This window comes from Pangasianodon hypophthalmus, chromosome 5 (assembly GCF_027358585.1).
Source record: "Pangasianodon hypophthalmus isolate fPanHyp1 chromosome 5, fPanHyp1.pri, whole genome shotgun sequence".
Lineage (NCBI taxonomy): Eukaryota > Metazoa > Chordata > Actinopteri > Siluriformes > Pangasiidae > Pangasianodon > Pangasianodon hypophthalmus.
Window position 1 is genome coordinate 32,351,482 of NC_069714.1, and position 24,810 is coordinate 32,376,291.

A 24,810-nucleotide genomic window follows, 5' to 3' on the forward strand; every position below is an offset into this window, starting at 1 on the left:
TCTCATGATCAAGGCTAAAAAAGCCACTTCAAACCAAAGATGCAAGGGAGCTTATGTAGATTTAATGCTTAAAAGCCTTGAAGATCACCTACTCACATTTTTACACATGGAAGACAAAATTCTGCCATCTGGTCCTAAAGTTCTCTGCTAACCAAGCTCTAAACAGCTGAGCTTACCTACTTGTGTTCTTACACATGGGGGTCAAAACACCACCATCTGCTCTGAAACACCACTTCTACCCAGCCTCTAACCAATTGGTCTAAACAAACAATCAAACAACAAATGCTTCCTGAGCCATGCCTCCGAAGAGGGAAAAGCAGGCTGGGGACCCCATGTAGTGAGATTAGGTAGTTTAAAAGACTGTAGCAATGCAGACCACCTAATAATATTCTCACACTTAGGGCTCGAAATACCACCATCTGGATAAAAAGACCACTTGTAACTAACCTCTAAGCACCTGCTCTAACTGAACAATCAAACAGCAAATGCTTCCTGAGCCATGTCACCAAAGAGGGAGAAGCAAGCCAGGGACCCCATGTAGGGAAATTAGGTACTTTTAACTGACGGAAGCCTTGAAGTTCACTTATTCATATTCTTCCACAGATGTGGTCAAAATATCACTATCACATGTAAAAGGGGAATTACCTCAAATGGTAGAGTGCTGACTCAGCATGGGCAAGGCTACTTTCAACAAGTTGCTTCCCTTGACCTGAAAATTGCACACAGCACCAACCTTAAAAATGGCCAGTATGGGGACCGAACCCACAACCTTGACGTAATTAACACCATGCTCTAACCAGCCAAAACAAATAAGAGGCTTTTCCTGAGGTGCTCCTCTGAAGAGCAACAAGTTGGCCACGGTAACAGATTACTTATGCTTGGGTATCTTTAATGGATGGAAGCCTTGAATATCACCTACTCGTATTCTTACACATGGAGGCCAAGATCTTATGATCAAGGCTAAAATAAAAACACTTCAAACGTTTGTTGTGCTTGAACCATGACCCTCCCCTTCAAATGTAGTATGGGAACTTGATCAAAGGTTGTGCTGTTGTAGCCATGTTTCTTGACTTTGAATTTATTTATGATTTTAAATTTTATTTAGACCAAATGTGGAACCATTGGAACAACAGCTTTCGTTTAAAAGGTGTACCCATAATCAATGTGAGGATGGCCATCAAGACCATCAGAATATGAGACTACCAGGCACCTTGGATTTATGTGTGGTATGTTCAATTGATCAAGAGGTCTATGATTACATGCACTGAAGGGAGAGGGCAGTTGTACCTATTTTTCTTGACTTCTAATATATTTGCACTAATTGGGGTACAAGTGCACCAACATCTCTCATTTTTAAAATTCCAGATTATGAGAGCAATTGTGGTAACTTTGGACCAACAGCTCTCGTCCATCACAAGATCATTATCAAGACACTTTGGAATACGAATCTACACATCCAGTATGTTCAATTGTTCAGGAGGTTGATGATATCCATGACAAGATCATCAAGACACTTTTATGTTATTTTATTTTCACTGAATGGGGCACAATGGCACCAAGGACTTGTTTTTAAAAGCACCCGTGCCCCGTGTGAGGATCGAACTCACGACCTTCAGATTATGAGACTGACGCGCTACCTACTGCGCTAACGAGGCTGGAAAAGGGGTTTTCGGGTTTGTACCATGAGCCTCGCCTTCACGTGTCATATGATCAAGGCTAAAATAAAAACACTTCAACAAAAGACACAAGAGACCTTAGGTACATTTAATGCATAAAAGCCTTGGAGATCACCTACTCACATTTTAATACATGGGGGTCAAAATTCCACTATCTGGTCTAAAAGTCCTCTCCAAACCAAGATCTTGTCAGCTGACCTTACCTACTAATCTTCTTACACATGGGGGTCAAAACAACACCACCATCCGCTCTGAAAGACCACTTTTACCCTGCGTATAACCAACTTGTCTAACTGAACGTTCAAACAACAAAAGCTTCCTGAGGCATGCCTCCCAAGTGGGAGAAGCAGGCTGGGGACCTCATGTAGATGGAGATTAGGTAGTGTTAAGAGATTGAGGCCATGCAGAACACCTACTCATATTCTAACTCTTGCGGTTCAAAATTCCACCACCTTCTTAAAAAGACCAAATGTAAACGACTTCAAAGCAACTGCTTTAACTGAACAATCAAACAGCAAATGCTTCCTGAGCCATGCCTCTGAAAAGGGAGAGGGTGGTCAGCTACCTCATGTAGTGAAAATAGTTTTAACGGACTAAAACCTTAAAGATCATCTACTCATATTCTTACACTTGGGCTTCAAAATACCACCATCTGGTTAAAAAGGCCACTTGTAACCAAACCCTAAGCTACTGTTCTAATTGAACAATCATGTAGTGAGATTAGGTAGTTTTAATGGACTGAAACCTTTCCTTCCCTTGTCTCTGTGGATTCATCGACACAGAATGTTTTGTTAATCTGGGATGTTTGGATGCCCTTTCAGTTATGCTCTCTTAAGAAGTGTTGCTGGAGTACCTTCTTGTACTCTGATTGTGCATATTGTACATCATTTTAAACCATTACAGGACAAGAGCATACCTTATGATACGTGTTCTCTCGCTTGCGCTCTTTCTCGCTCTGTCAAGCCACACGTTACTCCTGCTTCTTCACGAGATGCAGACCCTCCTGTATTGCCTGGCTTATCCTGAAGCTCCACTTCAGCTTGGAGCCTCCTTCACTTGAGAATAACTCGCTACTGATAAGTATGGCCCACATGAATAACCTAAAGTTTGCTGTGACGTTGCTGTGGATGGTACTGCATGGATCCCTTAAAGACCACTGTGGATGCTCTCACTTGGACAGCCTAAGGCTTGCACTTGCTGAAAACTATGCACAAGTCTTTTTCTTTTCACACCTATTTAGACCCTCTTGGCATTCCACTTTCCTTACACGTTCACACTTCTGGCTTTGTAACTGATCCTCTCTCTGATTTTGTGTTACCATGTGCACCTGTTCCTTATTTCCTGTCTTGTATTTAAGGCCTAGTTTCTTTTCTTCTTCTTCAAAGTTCCAGGTGCCAAAATTTTATCTCAAGGCTCCTTTTTGGTTTTTAACCAAGTCAAGCTGCAGCCACAAGCTGCAGAACATTTCTTTTATCAGATGGGAATTGTTTTGTTTTTTTTTATTTTGTTTAACGAGTATAATTTTTTGTGAGGATTGCCCTCAAGGCTATCAGATTATCTGAAACCCTACCTACGACACTCAAGAGGGTTTGTTGTGATTGTACCATGACCCTCCCCTTCAAGTGTAGTATGGGCACTTGATTAAAGGTTGTGCTGTTGAACCCTTGGTTCTTGACTTTGAATTTATTTAGAATTTAAATTTTATTTAGGCCAATTGTGGTACCATTGGACCAACAGCTTTCATTTAAAGGTGTACCCATAGTCAATGAGAGAATCGCTATCAACATCATCAGAATATGAGACTACCAAAGCACTCTGGGGTTTACTTGTGTGGTATGGTCAATTGATCAAGAGGTTGATGATTACTTGCACTGAAGAGACATTGCAATTGAACCCAGACTTTAATTGCATTTTCTCTGAATGGGGTACAAGGACTCTCGTTTTTAAAAGCACCTGTGCCCCGTGTGAGGATCGAACTCACGACCTTCAGATTATGAGACTGACGCGCTACCTACTGCGCTAACGAGGCTGGAAAAGGGGTTTTCGGGCTTGTGCCATGACCCTCCCCTTCAAATGTCATATCGGCACTTGATCATGAGCTTGTGCTCTTGTACCCATGTTTGTTGACTTTGAATTTATTTAGAATTTTTTATTTTATTTTGACAATTGTGCTACCATTGGACCAACAGCTATGTACTCATACTCCATATGAGGATCTTCCTTAGGATCATCAAAATATGAGACTGCCAACACTTTGGATTTATATGTGCGGCATGCTCAATTGATCAAGACTTCTATGATTACTTGCACTGAAGGAAGAGGGCAGTTGTACCCATTTTTCTTGACTTCTAATATATTTGCATTAATTGGGGTACAATTCAATTCAATTCAATTTTATTTGTATAGCGCTTTTAACAATGGACATTGTCACAAAGCAGCTTTACAGAAATAAATGGATTCACAAAAATATATTGTAAATATTTAAATTTATCACTGTGAATTTATCCCTAATGAGCAAGCCAGTGGCGACGGTGGCAAGGAAAAACTCCCCGAGATGATATGAGGAAGAAACCTTGAGAGGAACCAGGCTCAAAAGGGAACCCATCCTCATCTGGGTGCAACGGATAGTGCAATTATAAATAAATCCCTTCTATTGTGTACTATATGGACAAATAGTGCAATTGTGCAACCAATAAATTCATCACAGTATTTGCAAGAGGTCCGGCTGGTTAAAATCTATCCACTGTCCACTGATGGAGTCCTGAGTACGAAGCTGCTCGTGGCAACTGCAGCCCCAAAGCCACTACAGCAATCGCAGTCCCAAGCCATTACAGTACAGCTCCCCATATGTGATCCCCAAGCCATCTCCACAGCCCCCAGGTGGCACCATCCCCAGCAATCCAAACAGTTCTTCAGGCAGTCCATATGGGGCCACCCCCAGCAGCAGCGAGCGAACTCAACCGATGAGAACTCCAACCAGAAGTAGGGCATCAGGATGGGTCAGGCAGCGAGGAGGAGCAGAAGGGGTCAGGATCACTGGCATCACTGGCATCTCAGAAGTAGCATGTGTAGCTCGACAGAGAGTGAGGGAGAGAGAGAGATGGAGAGAAAGGAAGAGATTGTTAGGTGAGCTTTTGTCCTCTAATGGTTAAGCACGATGTACTTTGCATGCAGAGTGCAAGCAGGGGCTCCGGCAAGACTAGCTATGACAGCATAACTGAAAGGGAGAGCCAGAAGCTAACACAGACATGAGGGCACCCTGGGACATAAGGCAGCCAGCCACTCCACCGTCGACAAACCTGAGTGAACGTGTGAGAGTGGGGGGGCGACAGCATCCAAACATCCCATTTCACCACAACACTCTATGCCTGTGAAACCCTCCAGACCTGCTCCTGTACCTAAGAAAACTATTCACAAAAGGCTTGACTAAACAAATATGTTTTCAGCCTAGACTTAAACACTGAGACTGTGTCTGAGCCCCGAACACTAAGTGGAAGGCTGTTCCATAACTGTGGGGCTTTGTATGAGAAAGCTCTACCCCCAGCTGTAGCCCGCATTATTCGAGGTACCAACAAATAGTCTGCATCTTTTGATCTGAGTACAAGTGCACCAACATCTCTCATTTAAAAAATTCCAGTTTATGGGAGCACTTGTGGTAACTTTGGTACAACAGCTCTCATTTTAAGATCCATCCACGACAAGATCATCAACACACTTTTATTGACTTTACACTGATTGGTGTACAACGGCACCAAGGACTCTCATTTTTTCAAGCATCTGTGCCCCATGAGAGGATTGAACTTACAACCTACAGACTGTAAGACTAACATGCTACCTACTGCGCTAACAAGGCGGGCCAACTGATCGAGGTTGTGCCCTTGTACCCATGTTTCTTGACTCTGAACTTATTAAAAATTTAAAGTTTCTTTTTAGAACTATTGTGGTACCATTGGACCAACCACAGATTATACAGATTATGAGAGATGTTGGTGCACTTGTACCCCAATTAATGCAAATATATTAGAAGTCAAGAAAAATGGGTACAACTGCCCTCTTCCTTCAGTGCAAGTAATCATAGAAGTCTTGATCAATTGAGCTACTACTGTGCTAACAAGGTTGAAAAAGGGCATCCAGGGCTTCTACCATGGATCTAAATGTGTACGTGGATCTAGATTAAAACTTCCCTTGCCCCGTGTGAGGACCGCCCTCAAGACCATCAGATTATCAGACACTATACAACACCAAAGAGGCTGTTACAGGGTTTCTTAGGCTTGTACCATGACCCTCCCCTTCAAGTGTAGTATGGGCACTTGATCAAAGGTTGTGCTGTTGTAACCATTTTTCTTGAATTTGAATTTATTTGGAATTTGGAGGCCAAAATCTCATGATCAAGGCTAAAAAAGCCACTTCAAACCAAAGATGCAAGGGAGCTTATGTAGATTTAATGCTTAAAAGCCTTGAAGATCACCTACTCACATTTTTACACATGGAAGACAAAATTCTGCCATCTGGTCCTAAAGTTCTCTGCTAACCAAGCTCTAAACAGCTGAGCTTACCTACTTGTGTTCTTACACATGGGGGTCAAAACACCACCATCTGCTCTGAAACACCACTTCTACCCAGCCTCTAACCAATTGGTCTAAACAAACAATCAAACAACAAATGCTTCCTGAGCCATGCCTCCGAAGAGGGAAAAGCAGGCTGGGGACCCCATGTAGTGAGATTAGGTAGTTTAAAAGACTGTAGCAATGCAGACCACCTAATAATATTCTCACACTTAGGGCTCGAAATACCACCATCTGGATAAAAAGACCACTTGTAACTAACCTCTAAGCACCTGCTCTAACTGAACAATCAAACAGCAAATGCTTCCTGAGCCATGTCACCAAAGAGGGAGAAGCAAGCCAGGGACCCCATGTAGGGAAATTAGGTACTTTTAACTGACGGAAGCCTTGAAGTTCACTTATTCATATTCTTCCACAGATGTGGTCAAAATATCACTATCACATGTAAAAGGGGAATTACCTCAAATGGTAGAGTGCTGACTCAGCATGGGCAAGGCTACTTTCAACAAGTTGCTTCCCTTGACCTGAAAATTGCACACAGCACCAACCTTAAAAATGGCCAGTATGGGGACCGAACCCACAACCTTGACGTAATTAACACCATGCTCTAACCAGCCAAAACAAATAAGAGGCTTTTCCTGAGGTGCTCCTCTGAAGAGCAACAAGTTGGCCACGGTAACAGATTACTTATGCTTGGGTATCTTTAATGGATGGAAGCCTTGAATATCACCTACTCGTATTCTTACACATGGAGGCCAAGATCTTATGATCAAGGCTAAAATAAAAACACTTCAAACGTTTGTTGTGCTTGAACCATGACCCTCCCCTTCAAATGTAGTATGGGAACTTGATCAAAGGTTGTGCTGTTGTAGCCATGTTTCTTGACTTTGAATTTATTTATGATTTTAAATTTTATTTAGACCAAATGTGGAACCATTGGAACAACAGCTTTCGTTTAAAAGGTGTACCCATAATCAATGTGAGGATGGCCATCAAGACCATCAGAATATGAGACTACCAGGCACCTTGGATTTATGTGTGGTATGTTCAATTGATCAAGAGGTCTATGATTACATGCACTGAAGGGAGAGGGCAGTTGTACCTATTTTTCTTGACTTCTAATATATTTGCACTAATTGGGGTACAAGTGCACCAACATCTCTCATTTTTAAAATTCCAGATTATGAGAGCAATTGTGGTAACTTTGGACCAACAGCTCTCGTCCATCACAAGATCATTATCAAGACACTTTGGAATACGAATCTACACATCCAGTATGTTCAATTGTTCAGGAGGTTGATGATATCCATGACAAGATCATCAAGACACTTTTATGTTATTTTATTTTCACTGAATGGGGCACAATGGCACCAAGGACTTGTTTTTAAAAGCACCCGTGCCCCGTGTGAGGATCGAACTCACGACCTTCAGATTATGAGACTGACGCGCTACCTACTGCGCTAACGAGGCTGGAAAAGGGGTTTTCGGGTTTGTACCATGAGCCTCGCCTTCACGTGTCATATGATCAAGGCTAAAATAAAAACACTTCAACAAAAGACACAAGAGACCTTAGGTACATTTAATGCATAAAAGCCTTGGAGATCACCTACTCACATTTTAATACATGGGGGTCAAAATTCCACTATCTGGTCTAAAAGTCCTCTCCAAACCAAGATCTTGTCAGCTGACCTTACCTACTAATCTTCTTACACATGGGGGTCAAAACAACACCACCATCCGCTCTGAAAGACCACTTTTACCCTGCGTATAACCAACTTGTCTAACTGAACGTTCAAACAACAAAAGCTTCCTGAGGCATGCCTCCCAAGTGGGAGAAGCAGGCTGGGGACCTCATGTAGATGGAGATTAGGTAGTGTTAAGAGATTGAGGCCATGCAGAACACCTACTCATATTCTAACTCTTGCGGTTCAAAATTCCACCACCTTCTTAAAAAGACCAAATGTAAACGACTTCAAAGCAACTGCTTTAACTGAACAATCAAACAGCAAATGCTTCCTGAGCCATGCCTCTGAAAAGGGAGAGGGTGGTCAGCTACCTCATGTAGTGAAAATAGTTTTAACGGACTAAAACCTTAAAGATCATCTACTCATATTCTTACACTTGGGCTTCAAAATACCACCATCTGGTTAAAAAGGCCACTTGTAACCAAACCCTAAGCTACTGTTCTAATTGAACAATCATGTAGTGAGATTAGGTAGTTTTAATGGACTGAAACCTTTCCTTCCCTTGTCTCTGTGGATTCATCGACACAGAATGTTTTGTTAATCTGGGATGTTTGGATGCCCTTTCAGTTATGCTCTCTTAAGAAGTGTTGCTGGAGTACCTTCTTGTACTCTGATTGTGCATATTGTACATCATTTTAAACCATTACAGGACAAGAGCATACCTTATGATACGTGTTCTCTCGCTTGCGCTCTTTCTCGCTCTGTCAAGCCACACGTTACTCCTGCTTCTTCACGAGATGCAGACCCTCCTGTATTGCCTGGCTTATCCTGAAGCTCCACTTCAGCTTGGAGCCTCCTTCACTTGAGAATAACTCGCTACTGATAAGTATGGCCCACATGAATAACCTAAAGTTTGCTGTGACGTTGCTGTGGATGGTACTGCATGGATCCCTTAAAGACCACTGTGGATGCTCTCACTTGGACAGCCTAAGGCTTGCACTTGCTGAAAACTATGCACAAGTCTTTTTCTTTTCACACCTATTTAGACCCTCTTGGCATTCCACTTTCCTTACACGTTCACACTTCTGGCTTTGTAACTGATCCTCTCTCTGATTTTGTGTTACCATGTGCACCTGTTCCTTATTTCCTGTCTTGTATTTAAGGCCTAGTTTCTTTTCTTCTTCTTCAAAGTTCCAGGTGCCAAAATTTTATCTCAAGGCTCCTTTTTGGTTTTTAACCAAGTCAAGCTGCAGCCACAAGCTGCAGAACATTTCTTTTATCAGATGGGAATTGTTTTGTTTTTTTTTATTTTGTTTAACGAGTATAATTTTTTGTGAGGATTGCCCTCAAGGCTATCAGATTATCTGAAACCCTACCTACGACACTCAAGAGGGTTTGTTGTGATTGTACCATGACCCTCCCCTTCAAGTGTAGTATGGGCACTTGATTAAAGGTTGTGCTGTTGAACCCTTGGTTCTTGACTTTGAATTTATTTAGAATTTAAATTTTATTTAGGCCAATTGTGGTACCATTGGACCAACAGCTTTCATTTAAAGGTGTACCCATAGTCAGTGAGAGAATCTCTACCAACATCATCAGAATATGAGACTACCAAAGCACTCTGGGGTTTACTTGTGTGGTATGGTCAATTGATCAAGAGGTTGATGATTACTTGCACTGAAGAGACATTGCAATTGAACCCAGACTTTAATTGCATTTTCTCTGAATGGGGTACAAGGACTCTCGTTTTTAAAAGCACCTGTGCCCCGTGTGAGGATCGAACTCACGACCTTCAGATTATGAGACTGACGCGCTACCTACTGCGCTAACGAGGCTGGTAAAGGGGTTCTCGGGCGTGTGCCATGACCCTCCCCTTCAAATGTCATATGGGAACTTGATCATGAGCTTGTGCTCTTGTACCCATGTTTGTTGACTTTGAATTTATTTAGAATTTTTTATTTTATTTTGACAATTGTGCTACCATTGGACCAACAGCTATGTACCCATACTGAATGTGAGGATCTTCCTCCAGACCATCAGAATATCAGACTACCAAGCACCTTGGATTTATATGTGTGGTATGGTCAATTGATCACAAGCTCTATGATTACTTGCACTGAAGGGAGAGGGCAGTTGTACCCATTTTTCTTGTCTTCTAATATATTTGCACTAATTGGGGTACAAGTGCACCAACATCTCTCATTTTTAAAATTTCAGATTATGAGAGCAATTGTGGTAACTTTGGACCAACAGCTCTCATTTTATAGTTTTTCTCGATTGCTAACACACAATTCATCAAACAATTCACCATTTTCTCACAACTATAAACACAATCTCAAAACTATACACCAACTTGCACAAACCTCAAACTTCCAGATCAAAACAAAATATTCTAGTCAAAAACATATTCTCTTCAGTCGAAATCAAACTTTGGCCTCAGACGATGCACAAACCTAACAAATACACAGACTACTCCTCTGCCTAGAATACACCAGTGAGATCAATTCAAAACACTGTTACTAAAACCTCTTACTGGGAATCAGGAATCAGTGGAAGGGTGAAAGTACAATAAAATACAAAGAGAAAATACAAGGAGGAATTTATTTTATTACAGGAATATAATATTATATACACTCCACCCCCACCCCCACCCCCAACCCCCCAAAAAAGTGTAAAGAACTGAGTATGAACTCAGTGTGCAACAAAAGACTGTTTACTGTCAGTTACAGTACACTAAAAAAAAAAAAACACTGATCAGTTACTGATCAGCATCCTTGGCACCCTCAGCATCACATCTCTGGGCAGGATCAGGCCACATACCTTCATCTACATCACAGTAAATGTTTTCTCTTGCAAGGCAGCAGAGAAAATATGCTCTGCTGTGTCTTATCCAGCCTTGGATCGACTCTATAGCCATGCAGAAAAAACTCCTCTATGGGATTGAGGAATGGGAGTATGCTGGTAGAAACATGTTAGAAAATCTGGGATGGTCATTGAACCAATTGCAGACCAGAGCAGCACGATGGAAGCTTACATTATCCCAAATTACAACATACTGAGGCTGCTCGGCCTGTCCTGGCTCTCTTGCTTCATGCTGGATAACGGAACCATAGAGATGGTTAAGGAAATCCAAGAGATGTTGTGTGTTGTAAGGGCCCAAGGTAGCATGATGGTGGAGAACCCCATGGTGACTGATGGCAGCACACAGTGTCACATTACCCCCACGCTGTCCAGGGACCTCCACAATGGCACGCCGTCCAATAATGTTCCGCCCCCTTCTCCTCCTTATAGTTAGATTAAACCCAGCCTCATCAATAAATATATATTCATGCAGAGTGTCTCTACCATCAAACTCGAACATGTTCTGCGAAAAGATGTTTTGAGTACATGTGTACAGTAAGCAATAAGAATCACTTTACCTGTAAGAGTACATTATCAAATTACAGCACTACAGTAAATAACACATTAGTGAGTTACACTTAGTACCTGCAGATTCTGCACTCGCTGATTCTTGACCTGCTCTGAATTCCTTTCAAAAGGCACCATGTATACCTGTTTCATTTGAAGTTATTGTTCTTTGGTCCCTTCCTCTTCCTCTTCCCCTCCCTCTCTGTCTCCCACCTCTTTCTGCTCTTTCACTGTTACGGTCCATTTTCCAAAGCAAATAATCACCTGTGGCCCTTTTTATATTACCTGAAATTCTGATGTTTGTGTCATCGATTTTGCTACTTATGGTTAAACCTGTGCAAACCTTTGCAAAATGACGACATTTTTGTATAGAGTTTTGCAGAAGACATTGAGAAAATTGGAACTTGTGTGATACCAGGTGAATTGTGTTTAGAGTTTTGAGAAATGTGTCAATGTTTCGAGAACTGAATTATTGGTTTGGGAAATTAGGCCAACTGAATCAGTAGAAGTGTGTTAGCAATCAAGAAAACTGTAAGATGCATCCATGCCCAGGCCATCCTCAAGACACTCAGAATATGAGTCGGGCAGATACTATGAATCTACACATTCAGTATGTTCAGTTGCTCAGGAGAGCTAAGATTTGTAAGAGCTCCTTAAGATTGCTCAAGAGCTATAAGCACTGAAGAGACAGGGCAGTTGTACCCATTTTTCTTGACTTTTATTATATTTTCACTAATTGGGTACGATTGCCCCAACGACTCTCATTTTTATTCCTTCAGATTATGAAAGCAATTGTGGTAACTTTGGACCAACAGCTCTCATTTTAAGATGTATCCATGACAAAATCATCAAGACACTTTTATTGACTTTTCACTGTGCAATGGCACCAAGGACTTTCAATTTTAAAAGCATCTGTACCCCGTGTGAGGATCGAACTCACGACCTTCAGATTATGAGACTGACACACTACCTACTGCGCTAACGAGGCTGCCACAGGGGCTGTCTGGCTTGTCTCTGCATGACCATCTCCTTCAAATGTAGAATGGGAACTTAAAAGGTTGTGCTGTTGTAGCCACATTTCTTCACTTTGAATTTATTTAGAATTTTAAATTTTATTTAGACCAAATGTGAAACCATTGGAACAACAGCTTTCGTTGAAAAGTGTACCCATAATCAACGTGAGGATCGCCATGACAAGATCCTCAAGACAGTTTTATGTTATTTTCTTTTATTTTCACTGAATGGGGTACAATGGCACCAAGGACTCTTGTTTTTAAAAGCACCCGTGCCCCGTGTGAGGATCGAACTCACGACCTTCAGATTATGAGACTGACGCGCTACCTACTGCGCTAACGAGGCGGGTAAAGGGGTTCTCGGGCGTGTGCCATGACCCTCCCCTTCAAATGTCATATGGGAACTTGATCATGAGCTTGTGCTCTTGTACCCATGTTTGTTGACTTTGAATTTATTTAGAATTTTTTATTTTATTTTGACAATTGTGCTACCATTGGACCAACAGCTATGTACCCATACTGAATGTGAGGATCTTCCTCCAGACCATCAGAATATCAGACTACCAAGCACCTTGGATTTATATGTGTGGTATGGTCAATTGATCACAAGCTCTATGATTACTTGCACTGAAGGGAGAGGGCAGTTGTACCCATTTTTCTTGTCTTCTAATATATTTGCACTAATTGGGGTACAAGTGCACCAACATCTCTCATTTTTAAAATTTCAGATTACAGGAGCACTTGTGGTAACTTTGGACCAACAGCTCTCGTCCATGACAAGATCATTATCAAGACACTCGGAATACGAATCTACACATCCAGTATGTTCAATTGTTCAGGAGGTTGATGATATCCATGACAGGATCATCAAGACACTTTTATGTTATTTTCTCTGAATGGGGTACAATGGCACAAAGGACTCTTGTTTTTAAAAGCACCCGTGCCCCGTGTGAGGATCGAACTCACGACCTTCAGATTATGAGACTGACGCGCTACCTACTGCGCTAACGAGGCTGGAAAAGGGGGTTTCGGGTTTGTACCATGAGCCTCGCCTTCACGTGTCATATGATCAAGGCTAAAATAAAAACACTTCAACAAAAGACACAAGAGACCTTATGTACATTTAATGCATAAAAGCCTTGGAGATCACCTACTCACATTTTAATACATGGGGGTCAAAATTCCACTATCTGGTCTAAAAGTACTCTCCAAACCAAGATCTTGTCAGCTGAGCTTACCTACTCATCTTCTTACACATAGGGGTCAAAACACCACCACCATCCGCTCTGAAAGACCACTTTTACCCTGCGTATAACCAACTTGTCTAACTGAACGTTCAAACAACAAAAGCTTCCTGAGGCATGCCTCCCAAGTGGGAGAAGCGGGCTGGGGACCTCATGTAGGGAGATTAGGTAGTGTTAAGAGATTGAGGCCATGCAGAACACCTACTCATATTCTCACTCTTGCGGTTCAAAATTCCACCACCTTCTTAAAAAGACCAAATGTAAACGACTTCAAAGCAACTGCTTTAACTGAACAATCAAACAACAAATGCTTCCTGAGCCATGCCTCTGAAAAGGGAGAGGGTGGTCAGTTACTTCATGTAGTGAAAATAGTTTTAATAGACTAAAACCTTAAAGATCATCTACTCATATTCTTACACTTGGGCTTCAAAATACCACCATCTGGTTAAAAAGGCCACTTGTAACCAAACCCTAAGCTACTGTTCTAATTTAAAAATCATGTTGTGAGATTAGGTAGTTTTAATGGACTGAAACCTTTCCTTCCTTTTTCTCTGTGGATTCATCGAGACAGAATGTTTTGGTAAACTGGGATGTTTGGATGCCCTTTGAGTTATGCTCTCTTAAGAAATGTTGCTGGAGTACCTTCTTGTACTCTGATTGTGCATATTGTACATCATTTTAAACCATTACAGGACAAGAGCATACCTTATGATACGTGTTCTCTCGCTTGCGCTCTTTCTCGCTCTGTCAAGCCACACGTTACTCCTGCTTCTTCACGAGATGCAGACCCTCCTGTATTGCCTGGCTTATCCTGAAGCTCTACTTCAGCTTGGAGCCTCCTTCACTTGAGAATAACTCGCTACTGATAAGTATGGCTCACATGGATAACCTAAAGTTTGAGGTGAGGTTGCTGGGGATGGTACTGCATGGATCCCCTAAAGACCACTGTGGATGCTCTCACTTGGACAGCCTAAGGCTTGCACTAGCTGAAAACTATGCACAAGTCTTTTTCTTTTCACACCTATTTTGACCCTCTTGGCTTTCCACTTTCCTTACACGTTCACACTTCTGGCTTTGTAATCGAGCCTCTCTCTGATTTTGTGTTACCATGTGCACCTGTTCCTTATTTCCTGTCTTGTATTTAAGGCCTAGTTTCCTGTGTCTTTTCTTCTTCTTCAAAGTTCCAGGTGCCAAAATTTTATCTCAAGGCTCCTGAGGTTTAAAATCTGAGCTTTGTTTCCTGATCTTTTCTTTTGTACACTTATTGTTCAGTTTTTTTAACCTAAGCTGAAAAGGTTTTTAACCAAATCAAGCTGCAGCCACAATTCACAATTCCATGTCCTGTTCAGATCTCTGACAAATATATTACAGGAAAAGAAAGAAAGAAGGAAAACATTTCTCTTATCAGATGGGAATTGTTTTTTTTTTTTGTTTTGTTTAACGAGTATAATTTTTTGTGAGGATCGCCCTCAAGGCTATCAGATTAGCAGAAACCCTACCTACGACACTCAAGAGGGTTTGTTGTGATTGTACCATGACTCTCCAACCCATGTTTCTTGACTTTGAATTTATTTAGAATTTAAATTTTATTTAGGCCAATTGTGGTACCATTGGACCAACAGCTTTCATTTAAAGGTGTACCCATAGTCAGTGAGAGAATCTCTACCAACATCATCAGAATAGGAGACTACCAAAGTACTCTGGGGTTTACATGTGTGGTATGGTCAATTGATCAAGATGATTGATGATTACTTGAACTGAAGAGACATTGCAGTTGAACCCAGACTTTAATTGCATTTTCTCTGAATGGGGTACAATGGCACCAAGGACTCTTTTTTTAAAAGCAGCCGTGCCCCGTGTGAGGATCGAACTCATGACCTGGTAAAAAGGTTTTCGGGCTTGTGCCATGACCCTCCCCTTCAAGTGTCATATGGGAACTTGATCATGAGCTTGTGCTCTTGTACCCATGTTTGTTGACTTTGAATTTATTTAGAATTTTTTTATTTTATTTTGACAATTGTGGTACCATTGAACCAACAGCTATGTACCCATACTGAATGTGAGGATCTTCCTCAAGACCATCAGAATATGAGACCGCCAACACTCTGGATTTATATGTGTGGTATTTTCAATTGATCAAGAGGTCTATGATTACTTGCACTGAAGGGAGAGGGCAGTTGTACCCATTTTTCTTGACTTCTAATATATTTGCACTAATTGGGGTACAAGTGCACCAACATCTCTCATTTTTAAAATTTCAGATTATGAGAGCAATTGTGGTAACTTTGGACCAACAGCTCTCATTTTACAGTTTTTCTCGATTGCTAACACACAATTCATCAAACAATTCACCATTTTCTCACAACTATAAACACAATCTCAAAACTATACACCAACTTGCACAAACCTCAAACTTCCAGATCAAAACCAAATATTCTAGTCAAAAACATATTCTCTTCAGTCAAAATCAAACTTTGGCCTCAGACGATGCACAAACCTAACAAATACACAGACTACTCCTCTGCCTAGAATACACCAGTGAGATCAATTCAAAACACTGTTACTAAAACCTCTTACTGGGAATCAGGAATCAGTGGAAGGGTGAAGGTACAATAAAATACAAGGAGAAAATACAAGGAGGATTTTTTTTATTACAGGACTATAATATTATATACACTCCACCCCCCAAAAAAGTGTAAAGAACTGAGTATGAACTCAGTATGCAACAAAAGACTGTTTACTGTCAGTTACAGTACACTAAAAAAAAAAAAAAACACTGATCAGTTACTGATCAGCATCCTCGGCACCCTCAGCATCACATCTCTGGGCAGGATCAGGCGACATACCTTCATCTACATCACACTAAATATGCTCTGCTGTGTCTTATCCAGCCTTGGATCGACTCTATAGCAATGTCACCACAGGCCTCTTCCATTGCTTGCAAAAGGTTTTCCCGTTTGTAAGGGTTTCGATCATAAACTTTCCACCGCCATGCAGAAAAAACTCCTCTATGGGATTGAGGAATGGGAGTATGCTGGTAGAAACATGTTAGAAAATCTGGGATGGTCATTGAACCAATTGCGGACCAGAGCAGCACGATGGAAACTTATTATGGAAACATTATCCTAAATTACAACATACTGAGGCTGCTCGTCCCATCCTGGCTCTCTTGCTTCATGCTGGATAACGGAACGAAAGAGATGGTTAAGGAAATCCAAGAGATGTTGTGTGTTGTAAGGGCCCAAGGTAGCATGATGGTGGAGAACCCCATGGTGACTGATGGCAGCACACAGTGTCACATTACCCCCATGCTGGCCAGGGACCTCCACAATGGCACGCCGTCCAATATACCTGTTTCATTCAAAGTCTATTACAATGCAGAATCCAGTCAATTGTAGAAATACTTATACGATCAATTTCTGAGAAGGCATGTTGATCTTCAATAATTCTTCTCTGAATTTCACACAGTCTAATTGCATTATTAGCAATGACCATATTTACAATTGCAGTTTCTAGGTCCTCTGTCAGAAGACGTTGTCTGCCTCCCCCAGGCAGTCGCCTCTCAGTTCTGCAAAAATACAGTACATATAAGAACAACTAATACTGAGCAACAAATCAATTTGACAGTTATGAGTTTAAGGATGTACAGCTTGTGATACAGTACTGTACACAGAAGAACAATGAAGGTTCTCTCATCTAAATTTTAACTGTATATCTAAATAGTATAAAAACCCTGTAGATTACTGCACAGTGTCTTTGGCAAATATCAGGTACCTGTTTTCTTCTCTAAATGTTCGAATGATAGACGCGACTGTGAATCTGCTCACATTCAGCTGAACTTGTTGGCCGGCTTCCCTCATGGTCATCCCATGCACAAGAACATGGTCAACTATTGTTGCCTGTATTTCATCAGGAACAAATGTTCTTTGGCCCCTTCCCCTTCCCCTTCCCCTTCCCCTTCCTCTTCCCCTTCCTCTTCCCCTCCCTCTCTGTCTCCCACCTCTTTCTGCTCTTCCACTGTTAGAGTCCATTTTCCAAAGCAAATAATCACCTGTGGCCCTTTTTATATTACCTGAGATTCTGATGGGTGTGTCATCAATTTTGCTACTTAGTGTTAACACATGCATACTTGTGTGTTGATTGTGTTCAGCTTGTGACAGCTTGAGTTAATTATATTATGTGTTTGTGTTTTCTGAATGAGAACATGGTTAAACCTGTGCAAAGTGAGGACATTTTGTATAGAGTTTTGCAGAAGACATTGAGAAAATTGGAACTTGTGTGATACCAGGTGAATTGTGTTTAGAGTTTTGAGAAATGTGTCAATGTTTCGAGAACTGAATTATTGGTTTGGGAAATTAGGCCAACTGAATCAGTAGTAGTGTGTTAGCAATCAAGAAAACTGTAAGATGCACCCATGCCCAGGCCATCCTCAAGACACTCAGAATATGAGTCGGGCAGATACTATGAATCTACACATTCAGTATGTTCAGTTGCTCAGGAGAGCTAAGATTTGTAAGAGCTCCTTAAGATTGCTCAAGAGCTATAAGCACTGAAGAGACAGGGCAGTTGTACCTATTTTTCTTGACTTTTATTATATTTTCACTAATTGGGTACGATTGCCCCAACGACTCTCATTTTTATTCCTTCAGATTATGAAAGCAATTGTGGTAACTTTGGACCAACAGCTCTCATTTTAAGATGTATCCATGACAAAATCATCAAGACACTTTTATTGACTTTTCACTGTGCAATGGCACCAAGGACTTTCAATTTTAAAAGCATCTGTACCCCGTGTGAGGATCGAACTCACGACCTTCAGATTATGAGACTGACGCGCTACCTACTGCGCTAACAAGGCTGCCACAGGGGTTTTCTGGCTTGTCTCTGCATGACCCTCCCCTTCAAATGTAGAATGAGAACTTGATAAAAGGTTGTGCTGTTGTAGCCATGTTTTTTGACTTTGAATTTATTTAAAATTTTAAATTTTATTTAGACCAAATGTGAAACCATTGGAACAACAGCTTTTGTTTAAAAGTGTACCCATAGTCCATGTGAGGATCGCCATCAAGACCATCAGAATATGAGACTTCCAAGCACCTTGGATTTATATGTGTGGTATGCTCAATTGATCAAGAGCTCTATGATTAGTTGCACTGAAGGGAGAGGGCAGTTGTACCTATTTTTCTTGACTTCTAATATATTTGCAGTAATTGGGGTACAGGTGCACCTTTCAGATTATGAGAGCAATTGTGGTAACTTTGGACCAACAGCTCTCGTCCATCACAAGATCATTATCAAGACACTTGGAATACGAATCTACACATCCAGTGTGTTCAATTGTTCAGGAGGTTGATGATTTCTTGCACTGAAGAGACAGGGCAGTTGAACCCATTTTTCTGGACTTTTATTTTTTTTTCACTGAATGGGGTACAATGGCACCAAGGACTCTGGTTCTTAAAAAGCACCCGTGCCCCGTGTGAGGATCGAACTCACGACCTTCAGATTATGAGACTGACGCGCTACCTACTGCGCTAACGAGGCTGGTGAAAAGGTTTTCGGGCTTGTGCCATGACCCTCCCCTTCATGTGTCATATGGGAACTTGATCATGAGCTTGTGCTTTTGTACCCCTGTTTCTTGACTTTAAATTTATTTAGAATTTTTTATTTTATTTTTAATTGTGCTACCATTGGACCAACAGCTATATACCCATACTCCATGTGAGGATCGAACTCAAGACCATCAGAATATGAGACTTCCAAGCACCTTGGATTTATATGTGCGGTATGCTCAATTGATCAAGAGCTCTATGATTACTTGCACTGAAGGGAGAGGGCAGTTGTACCCATTTTTCTTGTCTTCTAATATATTTGCACTAATTGGGGTACAAGTGCACCAACATCTCTCATTTTTTAAATTTCAGATTACAGGAGCACTTGTGGTAACTTTGGACCAACAGCTCTCATTTTAAGATGCATCCATGATGAGATCATGAAGACACTTTAATTGACTTTACACTGATTGGTGTACAATGGCACCAAGGACTCTCATTTTTACAAGCATCTGTACCCCATGAGAGGATTGAATTTACAACCTACAGACTATGAGACTGACGTGCTACCTACTGCACTAACAAGGGAAGCCAACTGATCGAGGTTGTACCCTTGTACCCATGTTTCTTGACTCTGAACTTATTAAAAAATTTAAAGTTTCTTTTTAGAACTATTGTGGTACCACTGGACCAACCACAGATTTTACAGATTATAAGACTGGTGCGACACCTACTGTGCTAACAAGGTTGAAAAAGGGCATCCAGGGCTTCTACCATGGATCTAAATGTGTACGTGGATCTAGATTAAAACTTCCCTTGCCCTGTGTGAGGACCGGCCTCAAGACCATCAGATTATCAGACACTATACAACACCAAAGAGGCTGTTACAGGGTTTCTTAGGCTTGTACCATGACCCTCCCCTTCAAGTGTAGTATGGGCACTTGATCAAAGGTTGTGCTGTTGTAACCATTTTTCTTGAATTTGAATTTATTTGGAATTTGGAGGCCAAAATCTCATGATCAAGGCTAAAAAAGCCACTTCAAACCAAAGATGCAAGGGAGCTTATGTAGATTTAATGCTTAAAAGCCTTGAAGATCACCTACTCACATTTTTACACATGGAAGACAAAATTCTGCCATCTGGTCCTAAAGTTCTCTGCTAACCAAGCTCTAAACAGCTGAGCTTACCTACTTGTGTTCTTACACATGGGGGTCAAAACACCACCATCTGCTCTGAAACACCACTTCTACCCAGCCTCTAACCAATTGGTCTAAACAAACAATCAAACAACAAATGCTTCCTGAGCCATGCCTCCGAAGAGGGAAAAGCAGGCTGGGGACCCCATGTAGTGAGATTAGGTAGTTTAAAAGTCTGTAGCAATGCAGACCACCTAATAATATTCTCACACTTAGGGCTCGAAATACCACCATCTGGATAAAAAGACCACTTGTAACTAACCTCTAAGCACCTGCTCTAACTGAACAATCAAACAGCAAATGCTTCCTGAGCCATGTCACCAAAGAGGGAGAAGCAAGCCAGGGACCCCATGTAGGGAAATTAGGTACTTTTAACCGACGGAAGCCTTGAAGTTCACTTATTCATATTCTTCCACAGATGTGGTCAAAATACCACTATCACATGTAAAAGGGGAATTACCTCAAATGGTAGAGTGCTGACTCAGCATGGGCAAGGCTACTTTCAACAAGTTGCTTCCCTTGACCTGAAAATTGCACACAGCACCAACCTTGAAAATGGCCAGTATGGGGACCGAACCCATGACATTGGCATAAATAGCACCATGCTCTAACCAGCCAAAACAAAGAAAGGCTTTTCCTGAGGTGCTCCTCCTGTTTCTTGACTTTGAATTTATTTATGATTTTAAATTTTATTTAGACCAAATGTGGAACCATTGGAACAACAGCTTTCGTTTAAAAGTGTACCCATAATCAATGTGATGATCGCCATCAAGACCATCAGAATATGAGACTACCAAGCACCTTGGATTTATGTGTGGTATGCTCAATTGATCAAGAGCTCTATGATTACTTGCACTGAAGGGAGAGGGCAGTTGTACCTATTTTTCTTGACTTCTAATATATTTGCACTAATTGGGGTACAAGTGCACCAACATCTCTCATTTTTAAAATTCCAGATTATGAGAGCAATTGTGGTAACTTTGGACCAACAGCTCTCGTCCATCACAAGATCATTATCAAGACACTCGGAATACGAATCTACACATCCAGTGTGTTCAATTGTTCAGGAGGTTGATGATATCCATGACAAGATCCTCAAGACAGTTTTATGTTATTTTCTCTGAATGGGGCACAATGGCACCAAGGACTCTTGTTTTTAAAAGCACCCGTGCCCCGTGTGAGGATCGAACTCACGACCTTCAGATTATGAGACTGACGCGCTACCTACTGCGCTAACAAGGCTGGAAAAGGGGGTTTCGGGTTTGTACCATGAGCCTCGCCTTCACGTGTCATATGATCAAGGCTAAAATAAAAACACTTCAACAAAAGACACAAGAGACCTTAGGTACATTTAATGCATAAAAGCCTTGGAGATCACCTACTCACATTTTAATACATGGGGGTCAAAATTCCACTATCTGGTCTAAAAGTACTCTCCAAACCAAGATCTTGTCAGCTGACCTTACCTACTCATCTTCTTACACATGGGGGTCAAAACACCACCACCATCCACTCTGAAAGACCACTTTTACCCTGCGTATAACCAACTTGTCTAACTGAACGTTCAAACAACAAAAGCTTCCTGAGGCATGCCTCCCAAGTGGGAGAAGCGGGCTGGGGACCTCATGTAGATAGAGATTAGGTAGTGTTAAGAGATTGAGGCCATGCAGAACACCTACTCATATTCTAACTCTTGCGGTTCAAAATTCCACCACCTTCTTAAAAAGACCAAATGTAAACAACTTCAAAGCAACTGCTTTAACTGAACAATCAAACAACAAATGCTTCCTGAGCCATGCCTCTGAAAAGGGAGAGGGTGGTCAGTTACTTCATGTAGTGAAAATAGTTTTAATGGACTAATACCTTAAAGATCATCTACTCATATTCTTACACTTGGGCTTCAAAATACCACCATCTGGTTAAAAAGGCCACTTGTAACCAAACCCTAAGCTACTGTTCTAATTGAACAATCATGTAGTGAGATTAGGTAGTTTTAATGGACTGAAACCTTTCCTTCCTTTGTCTCTGTGGATTCATCAAGACAGAATGTTTTGGTAAACTGGGATGTTTGGATGCCCTTTGAGTTATGCTCTCTTAAGAAGTGTTGCTGGAGTACCTTCTTGTACTCTGATTGTGCATATTGTACATCATTTTAAACCATTACAGGACAAGAGCATACCTTATGATACGTGTTCTCTCGCTTGCGCTCTTTCTTGCTCTGTCAAGCCACACGTTACTCCTGCTTCCTCACGAGATGCAGACCCTCCTGTATTGCCTGGCTTATCCTGAAGCTTTACTTCAGCTTGGAGCCTTCTTCACTTGAGAATAACTCGCTACTGATAAGTATGGCTCACATGGATAACCTAAAGTTTGAGGTGAGGTTGCTGTGGATGGTACTGCATGGATCCCCTAAAGACCACTGTGGATGCTCTCACTCGGACAGCCTAAGGATTGCACTAGCTCAAAACTATGTACAAGTCTTTTTCTTTTCACACCTATTTTGACCCTCTTGGCTTTCCACTTTCCTTACACGTTCACACTTCTGGCTTTGTAATCGAGCCTCTCTCTGATTTTGTGTTACCATGTGCACCTGTTCCTTATTTCCTGTCTTGTATTTAAGGCCTAGTTTCCTGTGTGTTTTTTCTTTTTCAAAGTTCCAGGTGCCAAAATTTTATCTCAAGGCTCCTGAGGTTTAAAATCTGAGCTTTGTTTCTTATCACACCTCGAGCGCCACCATGCTCCCTCCAATCTTCTAGCACTGCTCGACTGGTCCCTCCATCTCTCAGGGTACAAGGAAGGCATGCATCGAGACTCTTTGTTCTGGCACCAAGGTGGTGGAATGAACTTCCCCTAGATGTCCGAACAGCTGAGTCACTGGCAGTCTTCAAACGACGGCTAAAGACTTACCTCTTCATAAAATACTTAAATTAGCACTTTCACAAAAAAAAAAAAAAAAAACTCCCCAACAGAGTTTTGGACTGATGGTATTCCTAGTTTGTGACCTAGCGAGCCAATATCAGAATCTATTTTTGATAGACTTTAAAGCACTATTGTAAGTCGCTCTGGATAAGGGTGTCTGCCAAATGCCATAAATGTAAATGTAAAAATGTTTCCTGATCTTTTCTTTTGTACAATTATTGTTCAGTTTTTTAACCTAAGATGAAAAGGTTTTTTAACCAAATAAAGCTGCAGCCACAATTCACAATTCCATGTTCTGTTCAGATCTCTCACAAATATATTACAAGAAAGAAAGAAGCAAATCATTTCTTCTATCAGATGGGAATTGGTTTTTTTTTGTTTGTTTGTTTAACTAGTATAATTTTTTTGTCAGAATCACCCTCAAGACCATCAGAAACCCTACCTACAACACTCAAGAGGGTTTGTTGTGATTGTACCATGACCCTCCCCTTCAAGTGTAGTATTAAAGGTTGTACTGTTGTAGCCATGTTTCTTGACTTTGAATTTATTTAGAATTTAAATTTTATTTAAGCCAATTGTGGTACCATTGGACCAACAGCTTTCATTCAAAGGTTTACCTATAGTCAATGAGAGAATCTCTACCAACATCATCAGAATACGAGACTACCAAAGTACTCTGGGGTTTACATGTGTGGTTGATTATTACTTGCACTGAAGAGACATTGCAATTGAACCCAGACTTTAACTGCATTTTCTCTGAATGGGGTACAATGGCACCAAGGACTCTCATTCTTAAAAGCACCCGTGCCCCGTGTGAGGATCGAACTCACGACCTTCAGATTATGAGACTGACGCGCTACCTACTGCGCTAACGAGGCTGGTGAAAGGTACCCAACAGCTATGTACCCATACTCCATGTGAGGCTCCTCCTCAGGATCATCAGAATATGAAACTGCCAACACTTTGGATTTATATGTGCGGTATGCTCAATTGATCAAGAGCTCTATGATTACTTGCACTGAAGGGAGAGGGCAGTTGTACCCATTTCTCTTGACTTTTATTATATTTTCACTAATTGGGGGTACAATTGCACCAATGACTCTCATTTTTATTCCTTCAGATTATGAAAGTGGTACCTTTGGTAAAAAATGAAAATGAAAAATGAAAATGAAAAAAAGTGGTACCTTTGGAAAAAAATCTGCTTCAAAAATGGGCAGTTGTTCCCATTTTTCTTTGGAAAAATGGGACCTTTGGACCAACAGCTCTCAATTTAAGATATAACCATGACAAGATCATCAACTTCTCACTGAGTGGTGTACAATGGCACCAAGGACTTTCATTTTCAACACAACCAGTGTGAGGAACAAACCCACACCCTTCAGATTATGAGACTGATATGCTACCTACTGTGCTAACGAGGCTGGTGAAAGGTTGTGCTGGCTTGTATCTGTACCTGTGGACAGGGCAGTTGTTCCCATTTTTCTTGAATTTTATTCTTTTTTTCACTGAATGGGGTACGATTGCAGCAAATGTTCTCATTTTTACAAGTACCTGT

At 41.2% G+C, this 24,810-nt stretch overlaps 11 non-coding genes across 11 annotated transcripts; all 11 read right to left on the bottom strand.

Moving 5' to 3' along the window:
• Nucleotides 1–1,582: 1,582 nt before the first annotated feature.
• trnam-cau (transfer RNA methionine (anticodon CAU)) lies at nt 1,583–1,655 on the bottom strand. Its single transcript has one exon. It is a non-coding gene; the product is annotated as a tRNA-Met (tRNA).
• Nucleotides 1,656–3,632: 1,977 nt separating this feature from the next.
• trnam-cau (transfer RNA methionine (anticodon CAU)) lies at nt 3,633–3,705 on the bottom strand. Its single transcript has one exon. It is a non-coding gene; the product is annotated as a tRNA-Met (tRNA).
• A 3,933-nt stretch (nt 3,706–7,638) lies between these two features.
• Nucleotides 7,639–7,711, bottom strand: trnam-cau (transfer RNA methionine (anticodon CAU)). Its single transcript has one exon. It is a non-coding gene; the product is annotated as a tRNA-Met (tRNA).
• Nucleotides 7,712–9,688: 1,977 nt separating this feature from the next.
• trnam-cau (transfer RNA methionine (anticodon CAU)) lies at nt 9,689–9,761 on the bottom strand. The gene has a single exon. It is a non-coding gene; the product is annotated as a tRNA-Met (tRNA).
• A 2,488-nt stretch (nt 9,762–12,249) lies between these two features.
• trnam-cau (transfer RNA methionine (anticodon CAU)) lies at nt 12,250–12,322 on the bottom strand. The gene has a single exon. It is a non-coding gene; the product is annotated as a tRNA-Met (tRNA).
• A 298-nt stretch (nt 12,323–12,620) lies between these two features.
• Nucleotides 12,621–12,693, bottom strand: trnam-cau (transfer RNA methionine (anticodon CAU)). The gene has a single exon. It is a non-coding gene; the product is annotated as a tRNA-Met (tRNA).
• A 595-nt stretch (nt 12,694–13,288) lies between these two features.
• trnam-cau (transfer RNA methionine (anticodon CAU)) lies at nt 13,289–13,361 on the bottom strand. Its single transcript has one exon. It is a non-coding gene; the product is annotated as a tRNA-Met (tRNA).
• Nucleotides 13,362–18,376: 5,015 nt separating this feature from the next.
• Nucleotides 18,377–18,449, bottom strand: trnam-cau (transfer RNA methionine (anticodon CAU)). The gene has a single exon. It is a non-coding gene; the product is annotated as a tRNA-Met (tRNA).
• Nucleotides 18,450–19,059: 610 nt separating this feature from the next.
• trnam-cau (transfer RNA methionine (anticodon CAU)) lies at nt 19,060–19,132 on the bottom strand. The gene has a single exon. It is a non-coding gene; the product is annotated as a tRNA-Met (tRNA).
• A 2,373-nt stretch (nt 19,133–21,505) lies between these two features.
• trnam-cau (transfer RNA methionine (anticodon CAU)) lies at nt 21,506–21,578 on the bottom strand. Its single transcript has one exon. It is a non-coding gene; the product is annotated as a tRNA-Met (tRNA).
• A 2,482-nt stretch (nt 21,579–24,060) lies between these two features.
• trnam-cau (transfer RNA methionine (anticodon CAU)) lies at nt 24,061–24,133 on the bottom strand. The gene has a single exon. It is a non-coding gene; the product is annotated as a tRNA-Met (tRNA).
• Nucleotides 24,134–24,810: the final 677 nt, after the last annotated feature.